The sequence below is a fragment of the Dasypus novemcinctus genome, chromosome 6 (genome assembly GCF_030445035.2).
Source record: "Dasypus novemcinctus isolate mDasNov1 chromosome 6, mDasNov1.1.hap2, whole genome shotgun sequence".
NCBI lineage: Eukaryota > Metazoa > Chordata > Mammalia > Cingulata > Dasypodidae > Dasypus > Dasypus novemcinctus.
The window spans coordinates 41689905-41698140 of NC_080678.1; positions in this window are offsets into that span (position 1 = coordinate 41689905).

Consider the following 8236-nt stretch of genomic DNA (forward strand, 5'->3'; position numbering starts at 1 on the left):
ATCAATAACAGATAAGCAAATAAACATCAAATATGTCAAGTTGTGATGATTCTTTTTTCCCCCCATAGATCAAGGAGACCCAGGGTTTGAACCTTGGACCTCCCATGTGGTAGGCAGATGACCTATCCATTGGGCCAAGTCCACTTCCCAAGTTGTGATGATTATTAAGAAGAAAAGTGAAGCATGGTAAGAAGATAGTGACAGTGGGGAGATTGTTTTAAAAGAACAGTCAGGGGAACTGGATTTGGCTCAACTGATAGAGCATCTGCCTACCACATGGAGGTCCAGGGTTCAAACCCAGGGCCTCCTGACCCGTGTGGAACTGGCCCATGCGCAGTGCTGATGTGCGCAAGGGATGCCATGCCACGCAGGGGTGTTCCCTATGTGGGGAAGCCCCACATGCAAGGAGTGCGCCCCGTAAGAAGAGCTGCCCAGCATGAAAAAAGTGCAGCCTGCCCAGGAGTAGTGCTGCACACACGGAGAGCTGATGCAGTAAGATGATGCAACAAAAAGAGTCACAGATTCCTGATGCCACTGACAAGAATAGAAGGGGACACAGAAAAACACACAGAGAATGGACACAGACAGCAGACAACTGGGGAGGAGGGGCATAAATAAATAAATAAAAAGTAAATAACTCTTTTTTAAAAAAAGAGCAGTCAGGGGCGGCTTCTTTGATAAGGTGAAATTTGGGCAGAGGTCTGAAGGAAGTGAGACAACTAGACATGCAGCTATCTGGGCCAGGCAGAGAGGACAGAGCCCAAAGTCTCTGAGGCCAAAGTGGGCTCGATACATTCAAACAGCAGGGAGAGGGAAGCGGACGTGGCTCAACCGGTAGAGAGTCCGCCTACCATATGGAAGGGTCCAGGGTTCGAGACCCAGGGCCTCCTGACCCGTGTGGTGAGCTGGCCCCTGTGTAGATCTGCAGCGCGCAAGGAGTGCGCCAAGGGGCCCCCGCATGGAGGTGCCCTACGCACAAGGAGTGAGCCCTGCAAGGAGAGCTGCCCCGCGTGGAAAAAGCACTGTCTGCCCAAGAGTGGCGCCGCACACATGGCGCTGCACACAGAGCAAGATGACGCACCAAAAAAAAGAGACGCAGTTTCCCAGTGCCACCGAGGGTGCAAGAGGGCACAGAACACACAGTGAATGGACACAGAGAGCAGACAATCGGGCGGAAGGGGAGAGAAATAAATAAAATAAATTAAAAAACAAATAGCAAGGAGACCAGTGTCACTAGATTGGAGTGAGCGAGGAGAGGAGACATGAGAGTTGAGATCAGAGGTAGGTCTTATAGGCAAGGACCGTTTGCAGTCTATTCAGAAAATGAGAAGGTAAACCTCAGAAGGCTAGAGTAGCCATGTGACACCCTGTAATTGCAGATTTTTAAAGGTCAGTCTGGCTGCTGGGGTGGGGACTGGGGTGAGCAGAGAGACAAGGATAAAAGCAGGAAAACCACCTAGGAGGCCCCCAGAGTAATCCAGGCGAGAGACATGCGGTGGCTTAGGCTAGGGTGGTCGACTAGGTGGTGAGAAGCGGCCAGAGTCTAGATATGATGGAAGGCAAAGTTGGCAGGATCTGCCAATGGACTGGAAGAGTGGTATGAAAGAAGAAGGTCCAGGACGATGCCAGGTTTTGAAGCCTGAGTCCCTTGAAGTATGGGGCTGCTATTTGTTGCAGGGGCAACCGAGGGTTGAGCGGGCTTGGAGGGCTGGGGAATTCAGAGTTCGGGTTGTGGTTAGTGGGTTTTGCTTTGAAGTTTCGTGTACATTTTATATATCTAAAGGGTAAAGGCAAACTGGGTTTCAGGTGCGGCTTGGGGGTTGGGAATATAACTTGGGGAGTCATCAGACGTGAATGGCATTTGAGCCCAACTAGGCAGCGGGTATAGAAAAGCTGTCCAAGCCGTGCCCAGGCACCGCGTCACTTACAGGTTGGGGATACAGGAGACTGAGAAGAATGGCCTTTGAAGGAGTAAGAGAACCAAGAGAGGGTGGTGTCTTGGAGTCAAGTACAGAAAGTGTTTCGAGGAAGAGAGCATCGCCAGCCGAGTCAATGCTACTCACAGGCACAGCAAGTCTGAGAAATGGTCATTGGACTTGGCGGCAAGAAGGTCACTGGTGACTTTGATAAGAGCTGTTTTCGAGCAGGGGGAGGGGGATGAGACCCTGATTAAAGTGGTTGGAGAGTTAGAATGGGAGGAGTGAAAGAAGAGCTGCTGAGTGTAGACAACTCATTTGAGGCATTTTTCTGTAAAGGGGAGCAAAGAATAATAGAGTGGTGGCTTGAGAGGGCAGTGGGAGCAAAGGAGTTTCTTTTTCAGATAGGAGCTATTAAAGCTTGTTCTTACGCTGATAGGAATAAGCTAACAGATAGGGAAATGTTGACGGCTCAGGAAAGTGAGGCTTAATTTCAGGAGGAAAGTCCTTAATGGGTGAGCTGGGAATGTGATCCCTGGGAAACGTGAGGGTGTCATTCTTGGAGAGGAGCAGAGACAATTTTCTAGCACCTTAAGAGCAAAGCAAGCAGAGTAAATGGCCGGCGCCATAAGTAGGTTAGGAGATTTTGTAGTAGAAGCAAAGACTTGAGCTCCACGCTCTGCCCCACTTCCAGCCAGCCAGAGGCCATGCGCGGATCATGACTTTTCTCAACAAGCACATGCAGCCAGGATACATAGAGAGCTTGCTATGCGCCAAGCCTGGTGCTGGCACTTTCCTTTGTAGCCCAAGAGAGCTCTCCTTCCCAGTGCTGTCACAGGACTCGGACTCTACAGAGAGCTTTGAGATCACCCACAAAAGGCTGAAGGATCCCTTTTAATATCCTGCTCTTCTGACAGGATATACTTTAATACCCTCATCCTTTTATCACTACATTGCCTCCAAGGTTGTTATAAAAATCTTGACAGTCCTCAAGTGCTCGCGGCATCAACCTGGAGGCCATGGAGAGAGACCCACAGTCAGGAGTAAGGTTTCTCACTGTGCTGACTCCAGACCATTTGGGAGTGTTATAGAATGGGATGCTCTCGTACTCCAGTCACTTGGACTTCAACTCTTGAGGCAGAGACGACTCCGAGATTAAATCCGACTAATCATTATGATCCAGCTGCCTTGGGACAAGCCAGACCTACGCAAGAGTCTAGCTCCTTTGATGTTTTTGTCATAAATTAATGAGTTCACCCACAAAATGACATCAAAGAAGATCCACTGACTAATTCACTATTATCAGCCTCCAATCTGCGGCTGCATTGGAAAGCCTCCAAAAACTAGGACCATAGCCAGAAAAAGAAACCAACTGAAAGATTTGGAAATCATGATGTCTGGAAAGAGATGGGAGAGCAAAGACAGCAGAGCAGACAAGGAAAGAGCTAGCAAACCTCAGGGAAATGAAGAAAAAGCAAGGTGACAAGGCGATTTTGGGTCTGGGAGGAAAACAACTGCATAAATACAGGAGAGGGCAATTGTGGTCTGGAAAGCCTTAAATGCGTCATCTCCCAGCCCGGTGGAGACTACTAGGCAGTGTGCGGTAGGAAACCGTGTCCTTGGAGCCAGACGATGTGGGCGTGAAGCCCTGCCTCTGCTACTTACCGTGGATCATACACAAATCTCACTCTCTCTGAGCCTCACTCCTCTGATCTGTAAAAGGGAGGCAGCAATTCTCCCATGAAAAAGGATCCACCCAAGTAGAGGAGGTTTCTCTAGATGTTACCTGACCTTCAAAACATGTTACATGATGACCAGGCTCTGTGGTCATTGCAAAGGTGGAGTTGGCTTCCAGGAAATGTTTACCAGCCTCCTGACATTTGGGCTGAGACTTCAAGGCTAAGTGTCGGTCCCCAGACAGAGGATGGAGCAGCGAAGGCGACGGTGCCTGGAAATCAGAACCTCCAACTCCAGAAGGCAGCTGCCAGGCAGACACAGACTGTCTTCAAAGGTCCCTGAAACATGAATGGAGGGGACCTGCCCTGAAAATAGCTCCCGAGCCGGGAGACCATGACACATGTCTGGAAGTGGAGGCCCCAGAAGGTGACTAAGCTGATGGGGGGGGGGGGGCCTCCTTTCCTTAGTCTCCATTCATGCTTTCTCCCTCCCCGCCTGCCTCCCTCCCTCTCTTCCAAAGAAAGTGGCGTGAGAGGCAAGGCAAGGGGGATCTCACAGCTGCCCCTGGAGAAACTGCAGGTATTGGGATGGCATCAGGGGACTCTCAGCCAACCGTTTGCCTGTCATGACAACGGCCCCCGGGCCAGAGGCCAGGCAGCATGCCAAGGGACCCGGCCTGATAGTGACTGCAGCGCGCCCATTCCAAGCAAACTGGCAACCAACTCACCGACATTTCAAAGCATAGGCAGCTGGGCGAAGACAGCGAGGCTTCTGACTGAATTATGGAAATGGTTTGATGAAGTAAACAGGCACCAGCATAGAGGGTAACAGGTGCTTATAAAGCCTCATTAATTATGAGAGCCAAAAGGGATCACGGAGTGCAAACTAATTTTAGCTGCAGAACCCTTTGTTCAAACAAAACCTTCCATGAAAGTCAGAGATATAAAACAGATAAAAGAGAGTGGATGTGGAGGAAGGAGGCGGCAGGACTTGCCTGCTCTACCGTCCCCCTCACTCTTTGTAGACGCCCCCACGGCTTCCCGTGGACCCCCTAGGGCTCAGAAGAATATGTTTCTTTTCAGTCATCAAAGTAACACATGATTATGGTTTTCAAATACCCAAACATACAGAAAGGCTTATAATAAAAGGCAAGACTCCCTCCGCCTGCTCTACCCTAGGCCTCTCCCCCATCTCTTTTCCCCCTCAGAAGAATCGACTCTTTCTGAGTCTTCTCACTCTTTCCGCTGTTCCCCTTTTAAATTCCTCTGATCTTATCTTTACATCGCTAAATGATATACCTGTATTTCTCGTGCTTGATTTCTTACCTTTAGAAACCTGGTCCTGTTTCTGCAGTGACAGAAGAGAAGTTGGTTCACGCTGCCACCCTCACCTCTCAATACTAAAACTATTTTAATTTAATTTTTATTTTTATCAAAGTAATACATGTAACTAGTTTAAAATTCCAACCCGAGACAAAAGTTTATGATGAAAAACAAGCTCTGTCCTATTGCTTCCTTCTCTTCCATTCTCCCCAGCCTCTGTCCCGCTGCTCAGGTAGGTGGACTGGTGGGAGAGAGGACCTGACTTCTCTATTTAGTTTCCCTTCTTGTTCTTTTTCTATAGCACTCATCACCTTTCCTAGAAAACTGTATAATTTACTTATTATAGCTATTGATTTGCCTGCAAAACTGTAAGCTTGAACAGGGATCTTTGTTATGTTCACTGATGTATCCCAAGTGCCTAGAATAACGTCTGGCTCAATAACTATTTGCTGAATTAATTAATGAGAGCAAAATTCTCTGGAAAGGTAAGAGAGAAGCCAGGTTTCTTTGGGATGGGGTTAGAATCAATCATTTTACATCTGATTTGTTCTATAGGAAGGTGTATAAATGAAATTTTGGGGTTGTAGTTAGTACAAGATTTTCTGGGCAGCAAAGGAAGTGGTATCATAAAGACTCAGTTCAAACGCCACTTCTTGGCTTTGCATGTTTGGGCAAGTTGGCCCAATGGCCTTGGAAGGAAAGTATCTGTTTGCTCAGGTTGGTAGAGTCTGGGTAGGGAGTGAATACTGAGCAAATGACTTTGCCAACCCCACTCTCCCAGACAGCTCCTTCCATGCAAAGGGGAGGCTGAGGAGCTTCCTCCAGGGGTGAACCGGCCTCAGCCGAGGGCTGGGCTCCAGCACCTGCAGGGTGGTGAGAACACGGCCTGTGTGCACCCCTGCGCTACGAGCCCCACCTCCCAGGTGCAGCTCCAAGTCCGTCAATCCCAGGAAGACCTTGAATCATCTCTCCCCCACCCCCACCCCCAAGCAGAGGGCTCCATAGACACTCTCCAATGACTTGTCCCTTACTGTGCTTTGTCTGGCAAACTCCTATAGAGCTTCTGGGGTTCCTGACCATTGTCACAGGGCAGATTTCAGGGATGGGAATGTTTCCACAGTCTTCAGAGTTCTTCTAGTTGTTGCATTATTCCCTGCCTCCATGTCATCTATTCTCTCCTTCTGGGTCTGCCAATATTTCTCTATAATTGTCTAAAAAGCATCACCCCCTTCTTATCCAGGCTCAATACCCAGAGCTGCTATTTTTCCTGGGCAGAGCCCATCCAGTCCTTGCATATCTCGCTCATTCCCCGTCTCCTCACCATAGTCTTTCCCACACTCTACAAGCCAGCTGAAGCCGTATCAGATTTTTTCCTTCTTTTAGTTCCTCAAATGTGCTATGTGCTCTTTCTCACTTCTGAACCTTCACATGTGCTCTGCCTGAAACATTTTCCCCTCCTCTTCACCTACCTCTTCATGGAGCTAAATCTCTTTAGTCTCACCTTAAAATTTGCTTCTTTGGAGAGGTCTCCTCTTTAGCCTTGGTTACGGGCCCCTGTCATAAGCACCCTATAGTATTAATCACACTTTCTAAAATGTATTTGTCTGTCTTCCCTATCAGACCATAAACCCCTTGACGGCAGGAACTTTGTCTCCTCAGATGCATTCCCAGTGCTTAGTGCTTGGAAAACAGTTGCTGCTCAGTCAATATTTGTACACAAGGTAGGTTGACTGGTGGGAAAAGGAACATCTCCATTCCGAGCTCTTTGCAGGGAGAAAGGCATAGTTCCCATCTTAAAGGACACTGCAGTCTTATTTTGAAAACCAGGCTTAGCTACCATAACACAATGAGCAACTGGCAAGTACTCCAGGGACCCGCAGAGGCAGGGAGCTATGGAAAAGCCGAGGAGAGCAATCCTGGTGAGTTGGTGTCTGGAGCCTTTCCCTTGGCCCAAGGGGCTGGAGGTGGGTTCTGAAAGATAAAGTGTTCTGTGCTTACAGGAGGAGGCCCAGGAGGGTAGGGTAGATGGGCAACTGGAGTATGAGGAAGGGGGAAGTATTCTGGAAATAGCAGACCAAGACGGTTAATTGGAACTCTTCCGTAGAGAAACAAGGCTAGCAATGAAGAGCCTGCAAAGCCAGGACTTGGCTGCACAGGCGACGAGATCCTGTGAGAGGGCAGAAGCAGTGAGGGGGCATAGGAAAGCAATGTATTAGAATTCTTTATCTGGAAGCAGCCTGAGAGATGGAAGAGAAGGGAAGGGGCAGAAACAGGGAGAGCAGTAAGAGAATTATTGTGATAATCCAGATTGGGGCACAGAGGTCATTGCCTAGGAATGAGGGCAAAGGGGCAATTTCAACAAACCTTTCAGATATAATGACCAAGGGCTGCTACTTATGGCTGAACATATGAGATGAAGAAGGAAGAGATAGACAAACAGGAAACAGGGATTTCCATCCATCTCATGGTTGAGAGATGCCATGGTCAGGAATCACAAAGGCAGATTAAGTTAACTCCTAATGTCAGGTGTAAGGGGATAGGAGAAGTGATTTTTTTTAAGGACTAAGCAGATACTGCAAGCCTAGAGATCAAGACGTGGGAAGGCGCTCTATAACAGTGCCGGCTGATGCCATGAGAATGGGTCACTTGACCTTGGGAGAGGGGTAGAGTGGTGGGAAAGGGACTGACTTAGCCTTGGGCAAGATGGTGTAATTCAAGCCAAAGATACCTGGGTTCAAATTCAGGCTGTGTACTTTACTAACTGGGTGAGCAATTTATTTGACCTCAGTGAGTTTAGATTATACATTGGCAAAGTGGGGACAATAATACATAAATCATGGTTTTTTGTAAAGAGTAAATAAAATGACCTCTGTAAAGAGTCAAGGGCAGTTCCTGGTCCCTAGCAGGTATCCAGCAAATGCTGACTTATGGTGAGAAGGAGTCAGTGCCAGGAGAAGAGGAGGTCAGCATATGGAGATGCATTATCCTAGAGCATCACAGAAGTCCAGGGAGAAGTCCTCCAGAGGGTGAATGAAGAGTGTCAAGGGTTTTAGAAAATTCTAGAGGAACTGGATTGGGCAGAAATTACATTACTAGGTCTTTAGGGAGTGCAGTTTGCATGAGGAGAACCGAAGGGTCCAGTGAGCAGAATAAAAGAAAAAACAGCAAGAGAGACAAATCAACACAAAGGCATCCCTATCAGGATGTTTCTTGGGCCACAAATAACATGTTACTCAACTAATATGGTTAGGGCATTAAAGGCATCTAACATAACAAGAATTCTGGAGTATGGCAGCTCAAGGATTAGTCCAGTGGCTCAAC